Source organism: Triticum dicoccoides, chromosome 2B, assembly GCF_002162155.2.
Source record: "Triticum dicoccoides isolate Atlit2015 ecotype Zavitan chromosome 2B, WEW_v2.0, whole genome shotgun sequence".
Taxonomy (NCBI): Eukaryota; Viridiplantae; Streptophyta; class Magnoliopsida; order Poales; family Poaceae; genus Triticum; species Triticum dicoccoides.
Window position 1 is genome coordinate 104485031 of NC_041383.1, and position 25248 is coordinate 104510278.

Genomic DNA, 25248 nt, shown 5'->3' on the forward strand with positions numbered 1-25248 from the left:
ACTTATACTTTTCCTTATGTGGTGTCATTACTTACCATAAGATTAGCATATGATCTTTTTCATTTATTTTCTTTCTTTTTATTGAAACTTGAAAGTAAAGAAAGCAAAACTCAAACTAAACTTTATTATATATCTCACATACGATTACAAGGATAGATCACTAAGCAAACTTTCAAAAGAAAAGATCGAACTAAACTTTTATTCATCTAAAGCAAAAGATAACTGTGTTCGAACTAAGCTAAATAAAGGCAACATATAATGGAGGTGATACAATACCGAGGAACATCCCCCAAGCTTGGCACAAGCCAAGGGGAGTGCCCATACCCGATACTCAATTTTCTTTTGGTGATGAATAAGGTGGTGGTGGTGATGAAGCGGTAGATATCTTATCCTTCATGATCAAGAGATTCTGCAATCTACAGATGACGCTCCAGAGGACGATGGTGTGCTCTTGCAACACAATATTTTCACGGGTAATGTCGTGGAAATATCACGTCAGATGTCCACGTGAAAGGACTTAGTCGTGGAGCCATCGCGACGGGTTAGCTTAAAGGGGTTAAACCGGACAAAGGACACAAGGGCTTTTATACTAGTTCGGCCCCTTCGATGAAGGTAAAGGCCTACATCTAGTTGCGATGGGATTATTGGGGTCTCGATAACCAGGGAGCTAAACAAGCTATGCTTGGCTCTCGAGTTGTTGTTTCTTGTCCCTGAACCGCCGCCGGGTCGTCCCCTTATATATACGGGTTGACGCCCGGCCAGTTTACAGAGCCCCGAGGCCGGCTCGTACAAGTGTCTGGCTCGGTCTCTCCTTTCCTATCTTACAATACAAGTTACATAACCATGGCGGTTTACCACTATGGGCCCTAATCCGCCTTTGGGCTCCGGGCCTCTAAGCTTCATCAGTAAAGCGCCATCTTCTGGGTCTTCGTGGGCTTCAATATAGTTGAGGGTGAACCGGCCCCTCCTGGGCGGTTTACACTCAGTAGTTATATCCCCAACATTAGGCCCCAGATTGATTTGAACCTGTTCATGTCAATCTTCAGTACTTAGAAAAAATCCTGTGAACATCTTCCTTCATTTCTCGTAAACCGCCATGATGTATTCTCTTATACACTTTGTTAAACCGCCATGACGTCATCCTCTGGACATAGCAACGGATCATCATGACGTCATCTCTGCATAAAAATATTAAAAAGATTCCCTTCATTAATGGCATCCCAAAAATCGAGGTGACAGCTGCGCCTCTTGCCGCTTTGGACTCCTCGATTCTCGCGCCTGTCGCTTATCTTCTTGCCCCATTATAAATAGGCCCGGAGGGTCCTTCCATTTTCTCCCCTTTCTTCTCATCTTCCTCCTCGCGACCCGAAGAGCCCAAGCGCCGCTGCCATAGTCGACCTTCGAATCTGCACCGACCAAGGCCGCTGCATCACCCTGTTCGTACCAGAAACCCTGCAACACTCCTCCGTCACTGAGTGGCCCTGGTAAGTTCTCTTTCCTGTAACCCTAGATCTCCATTAGGGCTTTAAGTTCATCCGTATTCATCGCCGTTCATCAGTGCTTCTCCGCCCTTCTCTTAGCCTTTTTACTGAGTTTATATACACCTGATAGCTTTGATCTGTGGCTAGATCCATAGTTTTAGTTCACCATACCATAGCGTCTTGCTGTTCCTGGATAGACTCCATCTGGATCTTCTCTGTTCCTCTTAGCACCATTGTAGGGCTCAGGAAAGTTTTCTTTATTTAACCACGGTAGATCCAAAATTATACTGCCATATTATGAAACCTGTTTCTATAAACACTTAGTAGATTTTCAGCTCTGCCTCTTCTATTTAAGGGCGGTTTAACTTTTAGTAGTTGACAATCCGCCATATACCATTAGACCTCACTTAAACCGCCATCTTTACTTGAATAGTAATTTCCAGTTTATCTCACATGTATGCCTTGATCAAATTCCTGGTTTAACACCATTAGTGCACTTGAACCGTCAATCGTAAACCGGCCTTCATTTTTCCCTTACAGTTTGCTTTCCAAGATGACCAAACAATTCTCTGCTTGCAACTGGGTTCTGTCCCGGATCACGGAGACACAAATCAATGGATATGTTACCACTAGCGCTTTAGCCTCGAAAAGGGTCCTTCATTGGAGTCCCGTCCCTGAGTGCCCTCCTGAACCTCAAGATGGAGACCGGGGATTGTATTTATGCAACACATAGACCGGGGATTCAGCCCGCCCGGATCAAAAAATTTCCGAGATGTCCTTGCGAGCTTTCAACTCCATCCACAAGATATTGGACCAAATTCCGTGTCTAATATATACAATTTTCAAGTGTTCTGTGAAGTTTACCTTCAAGAAGAACCATCTATGGAGCTTTTCCGGGATTTTTTCCATTTGAACCGCCTCACGGAGTTCTCTGATGGTCCCAACACGGAACTTGGGGGAGTATCAATCCAAAAGAGAAAAGAAGTTGACTTCCCTCATGCAAAACACCACAGTCATCCCAAAGATTGGAACCAAACTTGGTTTTATTGCTAGAACACTGCCCTTGCTGGAGAAAATCCTTTGCCGGGTTACCGCCTTCACCGGCTTAGCAATGGCCACCCATTACCTCTACGATTAACTTCCAAAGAACGGCAATCTTATGCACCTCAACTCGCCAAGCTCCGTGCTCTCCTGGCCAACGGTTTGACTGGTATTGATCTCGTCTGCTGCTGGGTTTCTTGGGGTATTCTGCCTTTAAGTTGCCACCCCGGATTAAAGCATGAATACACTGGCAACATCAAGGATCCTCAATGATATCATGAAATAGAAATGACGGATCTTGAAGTTACTAAATCTGTGAAGAAAATGCTTGACAAACCGATCGCCGCATGCAGCCAAACCGGGTTGCACCTTTTTGCACTGCCAACAAACCGCCAGCGGTAAAGTTTAACTTAATGCTTACTAATTCGCCTCCGCTTTAATAATATGCTAATACTCCTTTTTTTTAATTTCACAGGCCAATAGTTCCTTCTGGAAGCGGAATAAACCGGTTAGGGCTCCTTGTGTGAAGAGCAAGCTCACAAAGAAAGCTGCCAAGAAGAAAACCGCCGAGTCTTCTGATCCGCCAGAAGATATTGACGAATCGGATCCAGAGGTAGAACTTGACTTGCTTAGTTCCTTTTCATACACCTTATTGACAATGACTATTCCTAGGATGATGCGGAGGCCAGCCGTGCGGACCATGTTGAGGTAATCTCTCTTTCCTCTGATTCAGATCTTGCGCCGGTTCAAAGATTTCACCGTGCAGTTGGAAAGTAAAATACTCTCACCCTCTTGCTTATTTGGATCCAAAATTTTCTTTGAAGACACAGCAAACTGAAGAGCATCGCACAACCCGGCACAGTGGCGAGCAAATCACTTCTTCCGGTTTACCGGATACACCAACCCGGAAACGTCATCCAGAGGTTACTTGTTCTCCCGAAAAACTTTACCCTTTGAAGGGTTTCTTCCGATACCCACATAATCCGTCTGATAAAAATTACCAGGTGTCTTCCAATTCGTCTGGCGGTTCATCAACCACTCAGCTGCCTCCCCTTAAAACCTTCCCTGGGTAAGTATATTGTCCTTCATATTTTTCCTTCATAGTTCGGTTTACCGTGCTAATCTTTGTTTTGATGTCACAGTGCCAAAGCCCGTATGAGCAAGAAGGCTAAAACTAGTGCCCCTATCGGTGAAGTTGAACCGGAGAGGGCTCCTGAGGGTATCAGTAGAAATACTGATGTTATGGATGATTCCGCCCCACAAGGCGAGAACACTGAAGCTAATCCGCCGGAAGCTGACCCAGCCACTCATATTGATCCGTCGAGCCCTCATGCTACTCCTCCAAGCTCGGCTGCTGATCCACCGAGCCTGGCTGCTAATCCGCCAAGTCCAGCTAGGGGTACCGTCAATCCTCCAAGTACACCAAGAGGTGATGATGATGTGGTTATTACTGGCACAACTCATACTAGTCCTGGTAATCCGGTTGTCTTGGCCAAACATACTGCCAAAGAGGAATTCACATCTACGGGCAAAGGGAAAAGGAAGACTGATTTATCCAATTTCATCAACCTTAGCGCCGAGGAACTTCATTCTGGGTTTTTAAACCGCCTTTACACCAGCCGTGACTTTGAAGCCGGTTTGGTGAATCTGATGAAGGAGCGTTATGAGGTACTCTTCATGAATACTTTTGAAATTTTACTCTGTTCTGTATATCTTTTCCATTGTAGCCCCCAAGGGCCGGGTTATCTCTTGAAGATAAATCGGGACTTCGATATAAAGAACACTTCAGCTGAGTATCCCCCAAGGGCCGGTTTGTCTCTTGAAGACAAACCGGGACTGTCTGTCCTTGTCAATTGCCTTTACTTATAACTGATCAATTGTGCATTAGCCCCCAAGTGCCAAGTTTAATACCTGGATTGAGCCTTGGGACTTGAAAAATACTCACTTAAAAAAGCAATCCACATTAGCCCCCAAGTGCCAAGTGTAGAACTTGTTATGCACTTGGGACTTTAAGAGATATTAACCGCTTTATCATCTGACTTTGCAGGCTGATATAAAGACCAAAGAGTCCCAAACCGCCGATCTTCAAGAAAGCATTAAGTCACAGCAAGAAGAGACCTCTAAAGCCAAAGAGGAGCTAAAGGGCGCTTTGACTGGCATGGAACAGCTGAAAGAGAGCTTCAAAACTGAACGCACCAATTGGGAAACAGAAAGAGCTGCTTTGTTGAAACGGGCTGAAGACGTCGAAGCAGCTCTTAAACCAGTGGAGGAAGAGCTGATGGGTTTGAAACATCAAGTGAATTCCATGACAGCTGCAGTTTTTGGTAAGTATTTTATAATAACTTTCTTCTGCAGTACTATCAACTCCGCCGGTTTAACATTGAATTCTTAAACCGTCGCAGGCAATCGCATTGCTCATCTTGGAGCAGATATGCGGATGAAGTTGAAGGCGGCTTATACGCCGATTGAGCAACTGTATACTGGTGCACAACGGGTTATTGCTGCAGTTTCATATAACAAACCGGCACCTACCTTGATCAAGGATACCTTGGCCAGGCTCTCAATGACTCCTGCTCAGATAGAGGAGGTGAAGCGATCGGCTGCTAGGGAGGGTGCTTTGCTGGCACTTACTCGGGCCAAAGCATGGATATCTAACTTGGATCCAGTTGATCTCGCCAAGGGATTTCCGGATGAACAAGCAGACGGGTCAGCATTTGACAATGAAGCCCTCAAAGCTCTAACAAAGGAGATGCGTCCGCTATCAAGTCAACTGGCTGCAGAGGCTAACTTGACTGTTCATCTGTCCTTTTACGATGAAAGGAATCAGCGGGTTGAGACGACTATAACAAAAGCGCAAAACCTTATCCCGCCAATCCGTAAGCACACTTACGCCCCTGATGTTGAACCGTCCAATCTGATAAGTGAAGAAGCTGTATTTCAGGCTCTAACCCGAATTGACTGGACCCCCATTGACTTCCAGCCTCTAGGTGGAGAGGAGGAGGTTGAACCGGCGCCGGAAGATCCATCAACTTCACGTCGTCCAGGCAATGAGTCTTAATCCGGCATTCGAGTTACTTTGACAAACTTTTGTTGTGTAAAAAACAATCAGCATTTTGGGCCTCAAAGCGCCTTGTAATAGGCTAGTGCAAGTACTTTAATCTTCGGTACTGATACATAACTTTGGTTGATCCATCATGATATTTGCTGCGCGTGTATACATCTTGATATTTTTCATGCGATTCTGGTATCTGCATAAAAAGAATTGTCTTGGCTTTTTACCGCCGGACGGGTCATAATGCCCAAGATAAAGCCTAATTGATAATCAAACTTGAATAAATATGAAATAATTCATACCTGTGATATGACATCACGTAGTTGGTTTACCAACTTTGATTGTAGTAAGGGTGAATACCCAAATCTTGAGTTTCTATAACTATCATCATGTAGTGATGGTGTGTAATACTTCATGCCGGGTTATGATGAACACCAGATGATCAAACTGGCGACATATAGTCAAAGCCAGACCGGGTTAACAAACGCCGGTTTGATACTAAGGTCTGACAACTGTTAGTGGACAGCCAAGCCGGGTTAACAAACACTGGGTTAATATGATGACTAAAGAGGCAGACTGGATCAAAAAGATACCGGTTCAACATAAAACTCATCAAAAAAAAGAGAACTTCTCTTGACAAAGGCAAATAAAACCGTGTAGTCGAGGCTTTTCAAGGGCTGCCAGGCCCAAATTTGAGGCTTTTCATGGGCTGCCAGGCCGCTGAGTTAAACCAATTGACAAAGCCTTTTAAGATGGGCCTCCAACTAACCAATCGTCGTTTTAACTTTGACAAGTCCAGGGTCTCAATGAGAGTAACTGTCAAACGTTTGGCGGGTCATGCCAGGACCTGGATAGGAGTGGCTTACTTGATGAAGGTAGGTTAACCCGGGGTTTTAGGTAAATATACCAGGCTTCCAAGCCATGGGTCGATACCCAGCTACAAGGGTCCTTTCAAACTCTTTGTTACTTTACACAAAGAGCCCCCAAGTAACTTTGTGAGCTGTGCTCATTGGGTGCCTATGTTTGAGCTGTGCATAGCATCCAGACTCTCTTTGGCCCCTTGGGTGTGAAGCTACCAAGCTGTATTGTGGCATGATAGCCGGTTTAACAGGTAGTATTCCGCTTTGTCAGCTGAAGCCCCCATGTAACTCAAAAGATATTTGAGAAAAAACATCAGAGGCCCTGCTTGTAGCAAGGATGCTGGCTTATTTTATTGATCATAATATATACATTGTCGAAATATGTACATAAGAGTAGCCTATGGCTCAAGTATAGTAAGGCCGAAGGAGAGCTATGTTCTACGGCTGCCGGGTCTCCTCCTCAGAACTACGCGAGTTGTCTCAAACGTCAATGGGGTAGTACGATCCGTTGTGCAGATTTTTGCTGACTACAAAGGGCCCTTCCCAAGGTGGGGATAACTTGTGCATATCGGTCTGATCCTGGATGAGCCGGAGCACTAAGTCACCTTCTTGAAAGGTTCTTGTCTTAACCCGACGGCTATGATAACGCCGCAGGTCTTGCTGGTAAACTGCCGAACGAGCCAAAGCCGTATCCCGTTTTTCATCTAACAGGTCCAACGCCTCCTGGCGTGCTTGCACATTATCCGCTTCAACATAATTGGCAACCCGGGGTGAATCATGACGAATATCACTTGGGAGGACCGCCTCTGCCCCGTATACCATGAAGAAAGGTGTGTAACCCGTTGATCTATTGGGGGTGGTGTTGATGCTCCATAACACAGAAGGCAATTCTTCCATCCAACAACCCGACATCCGCTTTAAAGGAACCATAAGCCGAGGCTTGATACCCTTCAAGATTTCTTGATTGGCTCTCTCAGCTTGACCATTGGACTAGGGGTGCGACACGGATGCTAAGTCAAGCCGGATGTGCTCTCTCTGACAGAAGTCCTCCATCTCACCTTTAGAAAGGTTTGTACCATTATCCGTGATGATGGTGTGTGGAAAGCCAAAGCGGAAAATAATCTTTTTGAGAAGTTGAACCGTAGTAGCCGCATCACACTTGCTGACAGGCTCCTCTTCAACCCACTTGCTGAATTTGTCAACCGCCACCAAGAGGTGGGTCTTCTTATCCTTGAAGCGCTTAAAGGGCCCCACCATTTCAAGCCCCCAAGTGGCAAATGGCCAAGTGATAGGAATCATCCTTAATTCTTGAGCCGGAACATGAGCTCGGCGTGAAAACTTCTGACAAGCGTCACACCACTTTACCAGATCCTCCGCATCAGCATGAGCTGTCAACCAGTTGAACCCATGACGAAAAGCCTTAGCAACCAGGGATTTTGAACCGGCATGATGACCACAATCCCCTTCATGAATTTCCCGTAGGATCTCTTGGCCTTCTTCAGGAGAAACACAACGCTGAAATACGCCTGAAATGCTGCAGCGGTGTAACTCGCCATTGTGAATAACCATGGACTTGTATCGCCGGACTATCTGCCGGGCTAGAACTTCATTGTCTGGTAACTCGCCCCGGTTCATATACGCCAGATATGGAACCGTCCAATCTGGCACAACATGTAAAGCGGCCACCAATTGGGCCTCCGGATCAGGGACAACTAGATCCTCCTATGTAGGCAACTTAACAGACGGGTTATGCAAGATATCTAAAAAGGTATTGGGAGGTACCGGTTTACGCTGAGATCCCAGCCTTCTCAAAGCTTCTGCCGCTTTGTTTTTACGCCGATCAATATGCTCAACCTAATACCCTTTGAAGTGACCCACCACAATATCCACCTCGCGTCTGTAAGCCGCCATGAGTGGATCCTTAGAATCCCAAGTGCCAGAAACTTGCTGAGCCACTAGATCAGAGTCTCTAAAGCATCGTACCCGGCTTAAATTCATCTCCTTGGCCACACGAAGCCCGTGGAGCAAAGCCTCGTACTCAGCTGCATTGTTAGTACAGGGGAACATTAAACAGAGGACATAACGAATTTTATCACCTCGAGGGGAAGTAAGGACAACTCCAGCCCCCGAGCCCTCCAATTGCCTGGATCCATCAAAGTGAATAGTCCAGTATGTATTATCCGGTTTGTCCTCTGGTGCTTGTAACTCAGTCCAATCATTGATGAAGTCAACAAGTGCTTGAGATTTGATGGTTGTTCGAGGCATATACTTCAACCCATGGGGACCAAGCTCAATTGCCCACTTTGCAACCTGGCCAGTTGCCTCCCTGTTCTGAATTATATCGCCCAAGGGAGCGGAACTGACCACTCTAATGGGATGGCCTTGAAAGTATTGTTTGAGCTTTTGACTTGCCATAAAAAATCCATATACCAGCTTCTGCCAATGCGGATATCGCTGCTTTGACTCGATGAGCACCTCACTGATATAGTAAACCGGCCGTTGAACCAGATATTCATTGCCAGCCTCCTTGCGCTCCACCACAATTGCCACACTGACAGCACGTGCATTAGCAGCCACGTATAATAATAAGGGCTCTTTGTCAACCGGAGTAGCAAGGACCGGCGGTTCAGCCAACTGCCGCTTCAAGTCTTCAAACGCCGCGTTAGCCGCATCACTCTAGACAAAGGTGTCTGTTTTCTTCAACATCTAGTATAGAGGGATCGCCTTCTCTCCCAAGCGGCTAATAAACCGGCTTAGGGCTGCAATTCGGCCTGCCAGACGCTGAACATCATTGATGCATGCCGGTTTAGCCAAAGATGTAATCGCTTTGATCTTCTCCGGATTAGCCTCAATGCCTCTGTTGGACACCAGAAAACCTAGGAGCTTGCCTGCCGGAACACCAAAAACACACTTCTCCGGATTGAGCATCATCTTGTGAACACGCAGATTGTCAAAGGTCTCCTTGAGATCCTCTATCAATGTCTCCTTCTTCCTGGACTTTACCACAATGTCATCAACATAGGCATGAACATTGCGCCCAATCTGAGTGTGAAGACAATTTTGCACACAACGCTGATAAGTTGCCTGGGCACTCTTGAGCCCAAAGGGCATAGAAACATAGCAGAAGGCTCCAAACTGAGTGATGAAGGCGGTCTTCTCCTGGTCCTTAACTGCCATTTTGATCTGATGATAGCCTGAATAAGCATCCAACAAACTCAAACGCTCAAAACCCGTCGTCGCATCAATGATCTGATCAATACGCGGGAGAGCAAAAGGATCGGCCGGACAAGCTTTGTTCAAATCTGTGTAGTCCACACACATGCGCCAAGTGCCGTTTTTCTTAAGAACCAGCACCGGATTAGCCAACCACTCAGGGTGAAACACTTCAATGATAAACCCAGCAACCAACAGCCGGGCTACCTCCTCACCAATTGCCTTGTGTCTCTCCTCGTTGAAGCGACAAAGAAACTGCTTGACCGGTTTAAACTTGGGGTCAATATTGAGAGTGTGCTCAGCGAGTTCCCTCGGTACACCTGGCATGTCAGAAGGCTTCCATGCAAAAATGTCCCGGTTCTCACGGATGAACTCGATGAGCGCGCTTTCCTATTTCGGATCCAGATTTGTGCTGATGCTAAACTGTTTGGATGAATCGCCAGGAACAAAGTTAACAAGTTTAGTCTCATCAGATGGTTTGAATTTCAGGCTCGGGTCATCCTCAGTGGTGGGCTTCTTTAGAGGGGTCATGTCTGCCGGATCAACATTGTCCCTATAGTGTTTCAATTCCTCTGTATCATAAACCGACTCAGCATAAGCCGCATCACCTTCCTCGCAATCCAAAGCGATCTTACTACTTCCGTGAACTGTGATGGTCCCCTTGTGACCCGGCATCTTGAGATGCAAATAAATGTAATAGGGCCTTGCCATGAATTTTGCATAAGCCGGCCGTCCAAACAGTGCGTGGTACAGGCTCTGGATCCTCACCACTTCAAAGGTCAATGTTTCAGACCGACAGTCATGCTCATCACCAAACATGACCTCCAAAGCGATCTTGCCAACAGGATATGCCGATTTACCTGGTACTACACCATGGCAAACAGTGTTTGACGGTTTAAGACTCTTGTCTGTCAACTCCATGCGACGGAAAGTCTCATAATACAGAATGTTGATACTGCTCCCTCCATCCATAAGCACTTTGGTGAACTTATAACCTCCCACCTGAGGTGCCACCACTAAAGCCAGGTGACCTGGATTGTCAACCCGGGGCGGATGATCCTCTCTGCTCCACACAATGGGTTGCTCGGACCACCGCAAGTAGCGTGGTACTGCCGGTTCAACAGCATTAACTGCCCTCTTGTGAAGCTTCTGATCACGCTTGCACAAACTAGTGGTGAACACATGATACTGCCCACCATTCAACTGCTTTGGGTGACTCTGGTAACCTGACTGCTGTTGATTTCCTTCATTATTCTGTTGGTTATTACCACCTTGGTTGTTCTGGTTGCCCTGATTATTCTGAAATCCAGAGCTTGAACCGCCGCCACCATGAAAACATGGACCTGAACCGCCCGATGGACCCTGATCATACCGGAAAAGATCAGAGTTTTTGAACTCCTTCATAATGTGACAATCTTTCCAAAGATGTGTTGCAGGAACCTCCTTGGTCCCATGCTTTGGGCAGGGCTGGTTTAACAAACGCTCCAGATTCATTCCGCCGCGACGCTGGGGCGGTTTACCCTTACGACGCTACACATTAGCGTTAGCCACAAAATCTGAATCTGCTTTGCGCTTACCATTATTCCCATGGCCTCCTTGGTTGTGCTGCTGTCCCTTTGCACTGCCGTTCTTCTTTCCCTTCTCCGGCTTCTCCTCATCAGAATCGGGATCCTTGGTATTATAAGAATTGGCATATTTGACCAAGACGGCCATAAGGGTGCCCATGTCATTGCAGTGGCGCTTGAGCCGTCCCAACTTCATCTTTAGTGACTTAAACCGGCAATTGCGTTCCAGAGTGATGATTGCTTGGCCAGCGTTAATCCGGTCTGATGAATGCAAAACCTCTGAAACCCGGCGCACCCAATGAGTTGTTGACTCGTTCTCCCCTTGAACACAGGCATCCAGATCCACAATGGACATAGGCTCTTTACATGTTGTCTTGAAATTGGCTATGAACCGGGCCTTCAACTGGTCCCATGACTCGATGGAGTTAGCTGGTAAGTTCTTCAACCATGTACGGGTTGTTCCCTCCAACATCATCGTGAAGTACTTTGCACAAGCCGCTTCATCCATGTACAACATCTCCATTGCCATCTCATAACTTTCCACCCACGCCTCTGGTGGTTGATCAGCGGTATAATTAGGTACCTTACGTGGGCCCTTGAAGTCCTTAGGCAGTCGCACATTACGGAGAGCCGGAATAAGACACGTCAGTCCCCAAGAACTGAAAGCAAGCCCGGTGCCTCGGTGTACTGACGCTGCTGGCTGAACCGGGGCGGGTTGATAACGACCCGTATGCTGTGCTGCTAAAGCGGCCTCCCTTCATGCTCTGCCATTATCCACCACGTCCTGAGCGTTCACCTCACCATGCGCCAGATTGGGTCCTTGAGGGATAATACGGCGCCGCGCACTATTGGACATCTCCGGTTCATCTATATGCCTGCTATAGCTTTTGCTCGGACGTGGGGTCGTGTGAATCTTGTCTCGGCTATACGAGTAAGCCTGCTACTGCATCATAGCCGTTTGAAGAAGATCCCTGGCCCGCAGTGTCTCAACCACCGCTGGTGATTCACCCTCTATTGGAATAGCTGGCAGCCAGGATGATGCTGCTATCATATTGTCCAAAGGGGTAGAGAAGTGACCCGGCAGGGGTGTGGTACCGCGGCGGGTTGTCCGTGCGTCGAGGTGGACCCATCACTTGAGGTTGATCCGATGCTCCAGTCCTTGGCACAATAGTCTGGTTCACTGCTGCCGGGTTGCTAGTCCCTGCTCCTGGCGTATCAAAGAGGTTCATCGCATTGTAATCCGCCGGCAAGCGAGATTGATGTCTCCTTCTGAATACTTGATTCAAAGTGTTCTGATCCATCAAAAGTCGATAATTCTCGGCTTGAATCCTCTGCGCCTGGGCATCTAAAGCGGCCCGTTCCTCAGCCATCCTGATCTCCTCAGCTGCTAAATCCTCTTTGGCATGTGTTATCTGATCCTTCAGCCTCGCAATGTCCGCATTATGCTGATCCTGCATCGCCGGAGTAACTGCCGTGGTCAACAAGGTTGCCCAGGCATCCATCAAACCGGAGAGAACTTGAGCCGGCCGGCACGCGGAGCCTCCTGCCCCTGCTACTGGTCCGGACGCCACCGCAGTAGAATTTTGCAAAGTTGGCTGTGTTCCGGCCATGAAGATTCTGACACGGTTCGCCGGTTCAAGAAATTCTGGAATACTGGTGCCATCGGGATACCCTTCGAACACACCATCCTGAACTTAGTACAGGGATTCGACTTCACCAGCAGATGACTCACCGTCGGAATAAGCGACCGTCTCACCTTCAGACACCGGTTCAGATCTGATCCCGTGGACACATCCTACGAACGCACGCTTCATGGCGGGCTGAATCTGGGCGGGGCTTGCACGCTAAGCCGTCTCGACGAGGTCAGTGCAGATGTCCGGCTCAGGGCCCGGTTCGCCGATCTTGCCAATGAAAACGTGAATTCCGCCAAAGGGGACCCGGTACCCATACTGAATTGAGCCGGCCTCGGGGCCCCATCCTGCATCGTCGATGTAGAGCTTGCCGCGACGACTCTTGGTCATCGGCCAACCGCGTACCCTTTGAGTCCTTCAAAGTTTCCCTTCAAGAACTCGAAACCATCGTGCGATAGCCCCACGGTGGGCGCCAACTGTCGTGGAAATATCACGTCAGATGTCCTTGTGAAAGGACTTAGTCGTGGAGCCATCGTGATGGGTTAGCTTAAAGGGGTTAAACCGGACAAAGGATTTTCGAGGGATTTTATACTAGTTCGGCCCCTTCGATGAAGGTAAAGGCCTACGTCTAGTTGCGATGGGATTATTGGGGTGTCGATAACCAGGGAGCTAAACAAGCTATGCCTGGCTCTCGAGTTGTTGTTTCTTGTCCCTGAACCGCCGCCGGGTCGTCCCCTTATATACATGGGTTGACGCCCGGCCGGTTTACAGAGCCCCGAGGCCAGCTCGTACAAGTGTCCGGCTCGGTCTCTCCTTTCCTATCTTACAATACAAGTTACATAACCATGGCGGTTTACCACTATGGGCCCTAATCCGCCTTTGGGCTCTGGGCCTCTAAGCTTCATCAGTAAAGCGCCATCTTCTGGGCCTTCATGGGCTTCAATATAGTTGAGGGTGAACCGACCCCTCCTGGATGGTTTACACTTAGTAGTTATATCCCCAACAGGTAAGGTATTTATTTTGCACATGAACCATTTCAATGATCCGAAAGGCTTCGATCTCGGTGGAGGTGAGATGATCATAGTAAGGTTTAAGGATATCTTCTTCTTCTTCTTCCTCGACAGGCAAGGCCTGCTCAACCACTAACTCTTGATCTCCGGTAGCCTCCTTGATCTTGTCCCCTTCGATAGCTTCTACGGGCTCTTCCCTCTTCAGCTCGATCTTCATCAACCAAGCATCCTCTTCCACGTTGTTGTAGGAGGAAGAAGACATGATGCCTGGCTTAATAGGTCTGACCGAAAACAACAATAAAAGAAAGCAGAAGATTTCTCCATGATACGGTGGTCAATGGGTTCGGGGGGTATGTGAAGAATTTTTATCTTGGGAAACAAGCAAACGGAAGAAAAACGGGGTCCAGAAGGTACCCGAGGTGGGCACAACCCACCTAGGCGCGCCTGGCAAGCTAGGCGTGCCCTGGTGTCTTGTGCCCACCAGGGGTGCCTTCCTGGTTGTTTTTTTTCCTAATTTTTATTATATTCCAAAACAGATAGAATTTTTTTTGCCATTTATTCAGAGTCCGTTTACTTATGTATCATGTACCTCCTCTTTTTCACGATTTTGTAGTGTTCTGGAAGGTTTCTTTTATGTGTTCTTCTGGTGTCATAGTTTGGATAATATTGCTTTCAACATTAACGGGCATACCTGAGATATAATGTTTTATTATTTGTTGACCATTAACAACCTTTGGGTTAGTACCTTTGGCATTATTTATTTTGATAGCTTTCAGATCGATAAACCTCCTGATAACACAGGGACCTTCCCATGAGAGGAGTTTTCCTGCAAAGAATCTGAAACGAGAGTTGTACAAAAGAACATATTCTCCAACCTTGAACTCACGCTTTTGGATTCTTTTATCATGCCGTCTTTTAGTTTTTTTCTTTAAATAACTTGGCATTTTCATAAGCTTGGGTTCTCCATTCATCTAATGAGCTAATATCAAATAACCTCTTCTCACCAGCAAGTTTGAAATCATAGTTGAGTTCTTTAATTTTCCAATAGGTTTTATGTTCTAACTCAAGAGGCAAATGACAAGCTTTTCCATAAACCATTTTATAGGGAGACATACCCATAGGATTTTTATATACTGTTCTAGAAGCCCAAAGTGGATCATCTAACTTCTTAGACCAATTCTTACGGGACCTATTGACAGTATTTTGTAAAATTAATTTTATGTCTCTATTTCTAAGTTCAACCTGACCACTAGACTGAGGATGATAGGCTGATGCAATTCTATTGTTAACATCATACTTGGCAAGCATTTTATGGAAAGCACCATGAATAAAGTGTGAACCACCATGAATAAAGTGTGAACCACCATTAGTCATTAATTATCTAGGGACTCCAAACCTTGGGAAAATAACTTCTTTAAGCATTTTAATAGAGGTGTTGTGATCAACACTACTAGTTGGAATAGCTTCTACTCACTTAGTAACATAATCAACATCAACCAATATATGAGTATACCCATTAGAGGAAGGAAAAGGTCCCATGTAATCAAATCCCCAAACATCAAATGGTTCAACAACAAGTGAATAATTCATAGGAATTTCTCGACGCTTACCGATATTACCTATTCTTTGACATTCATCACAAGATAAGACGAACTTACGAGCATCCTTGAAGAGAGTAGGCCAATAAAACCCAGATTGCAATACCTTGTGAGCAGTTCTGTCTCCTGCATGATGTCCTCCATATGCTTCAGAGTGACATTTCCGTAGGATTTGTCCCTATTCATGCTCACGTACACAACGTCTAATAATACCATCTGCTCCTTCTTTATAAAGATGTGTGTCATCCCAAAAGTAATGTCTTAAATCATAGGAGAATTTTTTCTTTTGTTGGTATGTAAAGATAGGGGTAAATATTTATCTACAATGTAATTAGCATAGTCAACATAACAAGGGGTACTATTGGAAACATTTATTGCAGCTAACTGCTCATCAGGAAAACAATCATTAATAGGTTGTGGGTCATCAAGAATATTTTCAAGCCTACAGAAGCTATCAGCCACGGGGTTCTCCGCTCCTTTTCTATTAGTGATATGCAAATAAAATTCATGTAGCAAGAGTACCCATCGAATAAGCCTATGTTTGGCATCTTTCTTTTGTATAAGATACTTTATTGCAGCATGATCAATGTGACATTTTACTTTTGAATCTACAATATAGGATCTAAATTTATCACAAGCAAACACCACCGCTAGAAATTCCTTTTCAGTAGTAGCATAATTTCTTTGTGAACTATCTAGAGTTTTACTAGCATAGTGAATAACATTCAGTTTCTTATCAACTCTTTGTCCTAGAACAACACCAATAGCACAATCACTAGCATCACACATAATTTTAAAAGGCAAGTTCCAATCAGGTGGTTGAATAATAGGTGCAGAAATTAAGGCTTTCTTGACTGTTTCGAAGGCTTCTAAACAATCATCATCAAAAACAAAAGGAGTATCCTTTTGCAAAAGATTTGTAAGGGGACTGGAAATTTTAGAAAAGTCTTTGATAAATCTCTTATAGAAACCAACATGACCAAGGAAACTACGAATAACTTTGATATCTTTAGGACATGGCATTTTCTCAGTTGCATCAACCTTAGCTTTGCCCACCTCAATACCTCTTTCAGAAATTTTATGGCCCAAAACAATACATTCATTAAACATAAAGTGGCACTTCTCCCAATTCAAGACAAGATTTGTTTGCTCACATCTCTGCAAAACTTGATCAAGATTGCTTAAATAGTCATCAAAAGACTTCCCATAAATAGAAAAGTCATCCATGAAAACCTCAACAATCTTTTCACAAAAGTTAGAGAATATAGCAGTCATACATATTTGAAAGGTAGCAGGTGAATTACATAAACCAAAAGGCATACGTCTATAAGCATAAGTTCCAAAAGAACAACTAAAAGTGGTCTCTTCTTGATCAGGTTGAGAAACATGTATTTGTGAAAAACCATAATATCCGTAAAGGAAGCAAAAATGTGTGTGCTTATATAATCTTTCTAGCCTTTGATCAATAAAAGGCAGAGGGCAATGATCTTTTCTAGTTGCTTTGTTTAATTTTCTAAAATCAATTACCATTCTATAGCCTGTAACAATTCTTTGTGGAATAAGTTCATTCTTATCATTAGGAACAACAGTAATACCTCCTTTCTTAGGGACACAATGGACAGTACTTACCCATCTACTATCAGCTATAGGATAGATTATACCTGCTTCCAGAAGTTTTAATATTTCCGTCCTTACCACTTCTTTTATCTTCGGATTCAACCGACTTTGGTGATCAACATCGGATTTAGCATCAAGTTCCATATTAATCTTGTGCTGACATAGAGTGGGGCTGATGCCCTTAAGATCATCAAGAGTATATCCAATAGCAGCTCGGTGCTTCCTTAGAACTTTCAATAATCTTTCTTCTTCATGTTCTGAAAGGTTAGCACTAATAATAAAAGGATATATTTTCTTCTCATCAAGATAAGCATATTTCAAAGTTCTAGCAATTATTTTAATTCAAACATAGGATCACCTTTAGGTGGAGGAGGATCTCCTAGAGTTTCAATAGGCAAATTGTTCTTAAGCCGAGGTTGTTGTTCGAACAAGATTCTATCTATTTCATTTCTTTCGTGCATATGCAAATCATTTTCATGGTCTAGCAGATATTGTTCTAAAGGATTAGTAGGAGGCACAACAATAAAAGCAAGACCAATAATTTCATCCTTACTAGGCAATTCTTTCTTATGATGCTTTCTACTAAACTTGGAAAAATTAAATTCATGAGACTTATCACCAAAACTAACACTGACAGTTTGTTTCTCATAGTCTATTTTAGCATTAACGGTGTTCAAGAAAGGTCTACCAAAGATAATGGGACAAAAGTCATCCCATGGGGAACCAGGACAAGAAAATCAGTAGGGTATTTTATTTTCCCACACAAGACTTCAACATCTCTAAGAATCCCAAGTGATGTGTTGGTGTCTCTATTAGCAAGTTTAATAGTGACATTTATGTCTTCTGTCTCAGGGGTGCTATGTCATTCATAATTTCTTGATATAAAGTAAAAGGAATAGCACTCACGCTAGCACCTATGTCACATAAACCATGATAAAAGTGATCTCCTATCTTAACTAAGACAACAGGCATGCCAACAACAGGTCTATGTTTATCTTTTTCAATGAGTTTGGCAATTCTAGTAGCTTCATCAAAGAAGTAAATAACATGCCCATCTATATTTTCAACCAGGAGATCCTTAACCATAGCAACACTAGGTTCTACCTTGATTTGTTCAGCTGGTTTAGGTGTTCTAATATAACTTTTATTGACCACAATTGAAACCTTAGCATGTTCCTTCATCCTAACAAGGAAAGGTGGTTTCTCGATGTAAGCAGTGGGAACAACTAGATCAACATTGTAAATGATAGTTTCTTATTTAGCAACTACCGACTCTTTAATTTCTTCTTTAATAGGTGGGTGATATTTAAACCACTTCTCTTTAGGGAGATCAACATGAGTAGCAAAAGATTCACAAAAGGAGGCTACTATCACAGAGTCTAGTCCATATTTAGTGCTAAACTTTTGAAAAGCATTGGTATTAATAAAAGATTTAACACAATCAAACTTAAGATTAATCCCTAACTCTTTACCTTCATCGAGTTCCCAATATTCATAGTTGCGTTTAATTCTTTCCAAAAGATCCCACTGGAATTCAATAGTCTTCTTCATAAAGGAACCAGTACAAGAATTATCAATCATGGATCGGTCATTATGAGAAATCCTAGCATAAAAATTATGAATAATAACTTCTCTTGAGAGCTCATGATTGGGGCATGGATATAACATTGACCTAAGCCTCCCCCAAGATAGAGCAATACTTTCTCCTTCACGAGGCCAAAAATTATATATATAATTCTGATCACGATGAATTAGATGCATAAGATATTTTTTTGATGGAATTCCAATTTCAACTAATTCCAATTCCAAGATCCAATATCATCGCATAGCCTATACCATGACAATGATTTTCCCTTCAAAGATAAAAGGGAAAAACTTCTTCTTAGCTTCATTTCCGGGTAAACCTGCAAGCATAAACAATCCACAAACTTCATCCAGATATATCAAGTGCATATCAGGATGTTCGGTTCCATCTCCTGCATAAGGATGAGCTAGCAGTTGTTCTATCATACCCGAAGGAATTTCATATTCAAGATTTCAGTAGGTGCAGTGGGTTGATGGGCAACTAATTGTGGTTCTGGTCAAGGTGAAGATACCCCGAACAAACCCCTCAAAGGATTGTTCTCCATAGTAGCAAGTGACAATAAATTTTAGCACGTACTAATAATTTTTCCTTACCAATTTCCACTTACCAAGAGCGCTTCACTCCCCGGCAACGGTGCCAGAAAAGAGCCTTGATGACCCACAAGTATAGGGGATCAATCCTTGTCCTTTCAATAAGTAAGAGTGTCAAACCCAACAAGGAGTAGAAGGAAATGAAAAGCAGTTTTCAGCATGGTAAAGTCTACAAGCACTGAAATTATAAGTAACGAGTAGTTTGATAGCAAGATGATTTTTAACGAGCAAGTAATTGTAATGGTAACAAAAGTTCAGCAAGGTAGCCCAATCCTTTTGAGGCAAAGGACATGCCAAAACTATCTCTTATGATGAGCAAAGTTTTCTTGTGGGCACACGGGAATTTCATCTAGTCACTTTCATCATGTTGGTTTGATTTGTGTTCGCTACTTTTATAATTTGATATGTGGGTGGACCGGTGCTTAGGTGCTGTTCTTACTTGCACAAACCTCCTACTTATGATTAACCCCTCGCAAGCATTCGCAGCTATGAGAAAATTATTAAGAATAAATTCTAACCATAGGATTAAACTTTTGGATCCTAATCAGTCCCTTACGGAATAGCGCATAAACTAGGGTTTAAGCTTCTGTCACTCTTGAAACCCATCATCTAATAACTACTCCACAATTCATTCCCTTAGGCCCAAATATGGTGAAGTGTCATGTAGTCGACGTTCACATGACACCACTAAGGGAATCACAACATACATACCATCAAAATATCGAGAACATATAAAATTCACATGATTACTTGCAACAAGATTTCTCCCGTGACCTCAAGAACAAAAGTAACTACTCACAAATGATAATCATGCTCAAGATTAGAGGGGTATTAAATAGCATAATGGATCTGAACATATAATCTTCCACAAAATAAACCATATAGTAATCAACTACAAGATGTAATCAACACTACTAGTCACTCACAAGCACCAATCTATAGTTCCCGTACAAAGATTGAACACAAGCGATGAACTAGGGTTTGAGAGGAGATGGTGTTGTTGAATATGTTGATGAAGATTGCCCTCCCCAAGATGGGAGAGTTGTTGGTGATGATGATGATGATGATGTCCCCCTCCGGGAGGGAAGTTCCCCCGACGGAATCGCTCTGCCGGAGGGAAGAGTGCTCCTTCCTAAGTTCCACCTCAAGACGGCGGCGCTTCATCCCGAAAGTCCTCTTCTTATTTTTTCTAGGTCAAAATGACTTATATACCAGAAGATGGGCATTGGTGGTGGGCTGGGTTGAGTACAACCCACCAGGGCACGCCTGGGGGCCTTGCGTGCCCTGGTGTCTTGTGCTCACCAGGTGCCCCCCTTCGGTAGTTATTTGCTCCATTATTTCTTATTTATTCCATAAAATTCCTCGTGAAGTTTCAAGTCATTTGGGGTTGTGCAGAATATGTGGCCTAATGTAGCTTTTTCAGGTTCAGATTTCCAACTGCCGGAATTCTCCCTCTTTATGTGAACCTTGCATATTATGAGATAAAAGGCATTAGAATTACTCCAAAAAGCATTATTATGCATAAAAACATCATAAATAATAGTAGGTAAACATGATGCAAAATGGACGTATCAATCTTTTCCACGCAAATGATTGTGCCCTTCTCGTCTGATGGAATAGAAATGACGCCCACTGGCCTTTGCATCTTCAAGGTGTTGTAGGCATAGTGGGATGCCGCCATGAACTTGGCCAGAGCTGGGCGTCCAAGGATCCCGTTGTACGGCAGGGGAGGTCGACCACATCAAACACAACCTTCTCAATCCGGTAATTCAACTCTCCGCCGAATGTTACTGGCAACGTGATCTTCCCCTCAGGATGACTCCTGCCGGGTTTGATCCCTTGGAATGTGCCAGTAACCTCAAGATCTTCCTTTTCTATCTGAAGTTTGCTAATGAACTTCGGAGAAATCAGATTCAACCCGGCCCCACCGTCAACCATCATCTTTGTGACTTTGAGGTTGCGGATCATTGGTGAGACCAACAACGGCAAACACCCTACTGCAATGGTGCGGTCGGGGTGGTCCTCTTTGTCAAAGATGATGGGCGTGGGTGACCACTTGAGCGGCTTACGAGAGTCTGCCGCTAGCTCCATGGCATTGACTCCACGCACCCAGTGTTTAAGCTAGTAGTGAGAGGAATGCAGAGATGCACCCCCGTCAATGCACAGGGCGTCAGTGGCCTTTTGGAATTCCTGCTCGCTGGTTTCCTCTTCATTCCCTCCATCACTTTCACAACTGCAATCTTCCTTCTCACGGCCTCTGGCGGGTTTTCCTTGATTCCGAGGAGCCTTGCCGGGGCGATTTGCTTCGCCGCCTCGGCCCTTCCTTCCAGCGCCATTCTAACATTTCTCTTTATCAGCTTCTCATACTAAGTCCTCTGCTTCTTTATGAGCTATTCAACTTGATGGCACTCCTGGGATCGTGACCCTTGGTCCGATGAATCTTGCAGTGCGGCCCATCACTTTTCCAAGCCTTCTCGGCATCCGCAGCTTCCCAGCAATCAGTGCATGCGGCAACTTCCTTGCCGGGGGCTGATACGTCCATTTTGCATCATGCTTTTATATTGATATTTATTGCATTATGGGCTGTTATTACAGGTTATGTCACAATACTTATGGCTATTCTCTCTTATTTACAAGGTTTATCATGAAGAGGGAGAATGCCGGCAGCTGGGATTCTGGCTGGAAAAGGAGTAAATATTGGAAACTTATTCTGCATAGCTGCAAAAGACCTGCAACTCCATGAAAGTCTTTTTTGGATTTAATAAGAATTATTGGGCAAAGAAAGTACCAGAGGGGGCCCACACCCTGGCCAGGAGGGTGGGGGCGCGCCCCCCTACTGGGCGTGCCCCCTGTCTCCTGGGCCCCCTGGTGGCCCTCCAGTGCCCATCTTCTGCTATATGAGGTCTTTTACCCTGAAAAAAAATCATAAGCACGCTCACGAGACGAAACTCCGCCGCCACGAGGCGGAACCTTGGCGGAACCAATCTAGGGCTCCGGCGGAGCTGTTCTGCCGGGGAAACTTCCCTCCGGGAGGGGGAAATCATCACCATCGTCATCACCAATGATCCTCTCTTTGGGAGGGGGTCAATCTCCATCAACATCTTCACCAACACCATCTCCTCTCAAACCCTAGTTCATCTCTTGTATCCAATCTTGTATCCAAAACCACAAATTGGTACCTGTGGGTTGCTAGTAGTGTTGATTACTCCTTGTAGTTGATGCTAATTGGTTTACTTGGTGGAAGATCATATGTTCAGATCCTTTATGCATATTAATACCCCTTTGATTATGAACATGAATATGCTTTGTGAGTAGTTTCGTTTGTTCCTGAGGACATGGGTGAAGTCTTGCTATTAGTAGTCATGTGAATTTGGTATTCGTTCGATATTTTGATGAGATGTATGTTGTCTCTCCTCTAGTGGTGTTATGTGAACATCGACTACATGACACTACACCATTATTTGGGCCTAGAGGAAGGTATTGGGAAGTAATAAGTAGATGATGGGTTGCTAGAGTGACAGAAGCTTAAACCCTAGTTTATGCGTTGCTTCGTAAGGGGCTGATTTGGATCCATTAGTTTCATGCTATGGTTAGGTTTACCTTAATACTTCTTTTGTAGTTGCGGATGCATGCAATAGGGGTTAATCATAAGTGGGATGCTTGTCCAAGAAAGGGCAGTACCCAATCACCGGTCCTCCCACATATCAAATTATCAAAGTAACGAACGCGAATCATATGAGCGTGATGAAACTGGCTTGACGATAATTCCCATGTGTCCCCGGGAGCGCTTTTCTCATTATAAGAAATTGTCCAGGCCTCTCCTTTGCTACAAAAACGATTGGGCCACCTTGCTGCACCTTATTTACTTTCATTGCTTGTTACCCGTTATAAATTATCTTATCACAAAACTATCTGTTACCTACAATTTCAGTGCTTGCAGAGAATACCTTACTGAAACCGCTTATCATTTCCTTCTGCTCCTCGTTGGGTTAAACACTCTTACTTATCTAAAGGACTATGATAGATCCCCTATACTTGTGTGTCATCAAGACTCTTTTCTGGTGCCGTTGCCGGGGAGTGAAGCGCCTTTGGTGAGTGGAACTTGGTAAGGAAACATTTATATAGTGTGCTGAAATTTTCTGTCACTTGTTACTATGGAAACTAATCCTTTGAGGGGCTTGTTCGGGGCATCTTCTCCTCGACCAGTAGAGCAAAGAGTTGCTCCTCAACCTACTGAACCAACTGAAAATGTTCACTTTGAAATTCCTTCGGGTATGATAGAGAAACTGCTAGCTAATCCCTTTGTAGGAGATGGAACATTGCATCCCGGTTTACACCTTATCTTTGTGGATGAAGTTTGTGGATTATTTAAGCTTGCAGGTATTCCCAATGATGTTGTCAAGAGGAAGGTCTTTCTCTATCTTTGAGTGGAGACACATTGACATGGTATAGGCTATGTGATGATACGGGATCTTGGAATTATAAACGATTGAAGTTGGAATTTCACCAGAAGTTCTATCCTATGCATCTTGTTCATCGTGATCGTAATTACATATATAATTTCTGGCCTCGTGAAGGAGAAAGCATCGCTCAAGCTTGGGGGAGGCTTAAGTCAATGTTATATTCATGCCCCAATCATGAGCTCTTAATAGAAATGATTATTCAAAATTTTTATGCTCGCCTTTCTCTCAATGATCGCACCATGCTCGATACTTCCTGTGCTGGTTCGTATATGTTGAAGACTACTGAATTCAAGTGGGATTTATTGGAAAGAATTAAACGCAACTCTGAAGATTGGGGTTCCGACGATGGTAAGGAGTCAGGTATGACACCCAAGTTTGATTGTGTTAAATCTTTTATGGATACCGATGCTTTCCGTGGATTTAGCGCTAAATATGGACTTGACTCTGAGATAGTAGCTTCTTTCTGTGAATCTTTTGCTACTCATGTTGATCTCCCTAAGGATAAGTGGTTTAAATATAATCCTCCCATTGAAGTAAAAGTAGTTGCACCTATTACAGTTGAAGAAAAGACTATCACTTATAATGATCCAATTGTTCCTACTACTTATGTTGAGAAACCACCTTTTCCTGTTAGAATGAAGGATCATGCTAAAGCTTCAACTGTTGTTCGTAAGAGTAATACTAGAACTTATACACCTCCTGAGAAAATTAAAGTTGAACCTAGTATTGCTATGGTTAAAGATCTCTTGGATGATAATATAGATGGGCATGTTATTTACTTCTATGGTGAAACATCTAATATTGCTAAACCAGATGCTAAGATACATAGACCCGTTGTAGGCATGCCCGTTATTTCTGTTAAAATAGGAGATCATTGTTATCATGGCTTATGTGATATGGGTGCTAGTGCTAGTGCAATACCTTTTTCCTTATATGAAGAAATTATGCATGATATTGCACCTGCTGAGTTAGAAGAAATAGATGTTACAACTAAGCTTGCTAATAAAGGTACTATTTTACCAGTTGGGATTGTTAGAGATGTTGAAGTCTTGTGTGGGAAAGTTAAATACCCTACTGATTTCCTTGTTCTGGGTTCCCCACAAGACGACTTTTGTCCCATTATATTTGGTAGACCCTTCTTGAATACTGTTAATGCTAAGATTGATTGCGAAAAGGATGTTGTCACGATTGGCTTGGATGATATGACTCATGAGTTTAATTTTGCTAAATTTCGTAGACAACCCCGTGATAAAGATTTGTCTAGTAAGGATGAAATTATTGGTCTTGCTTCTATTGCCGTGCCTCCTATTGATCCGTTAGAATAATATTTGCTAGACCATGAAAATGATATGTTTATGAATGAAAGAAGGGAAATAGATAAAGTATTCCTTCAACAGGGTCCTATTCTGAAACACAACTTACCTGTTGAAATCCTAGGGGATACCCCTCCACCCAAGGGTGATCCCGTGTTTCAGCTCAAACCTTTACCTAGTAATCTTAAATATGCTTATCTTGATGAAAAGAAGATATATCCTGTTATTA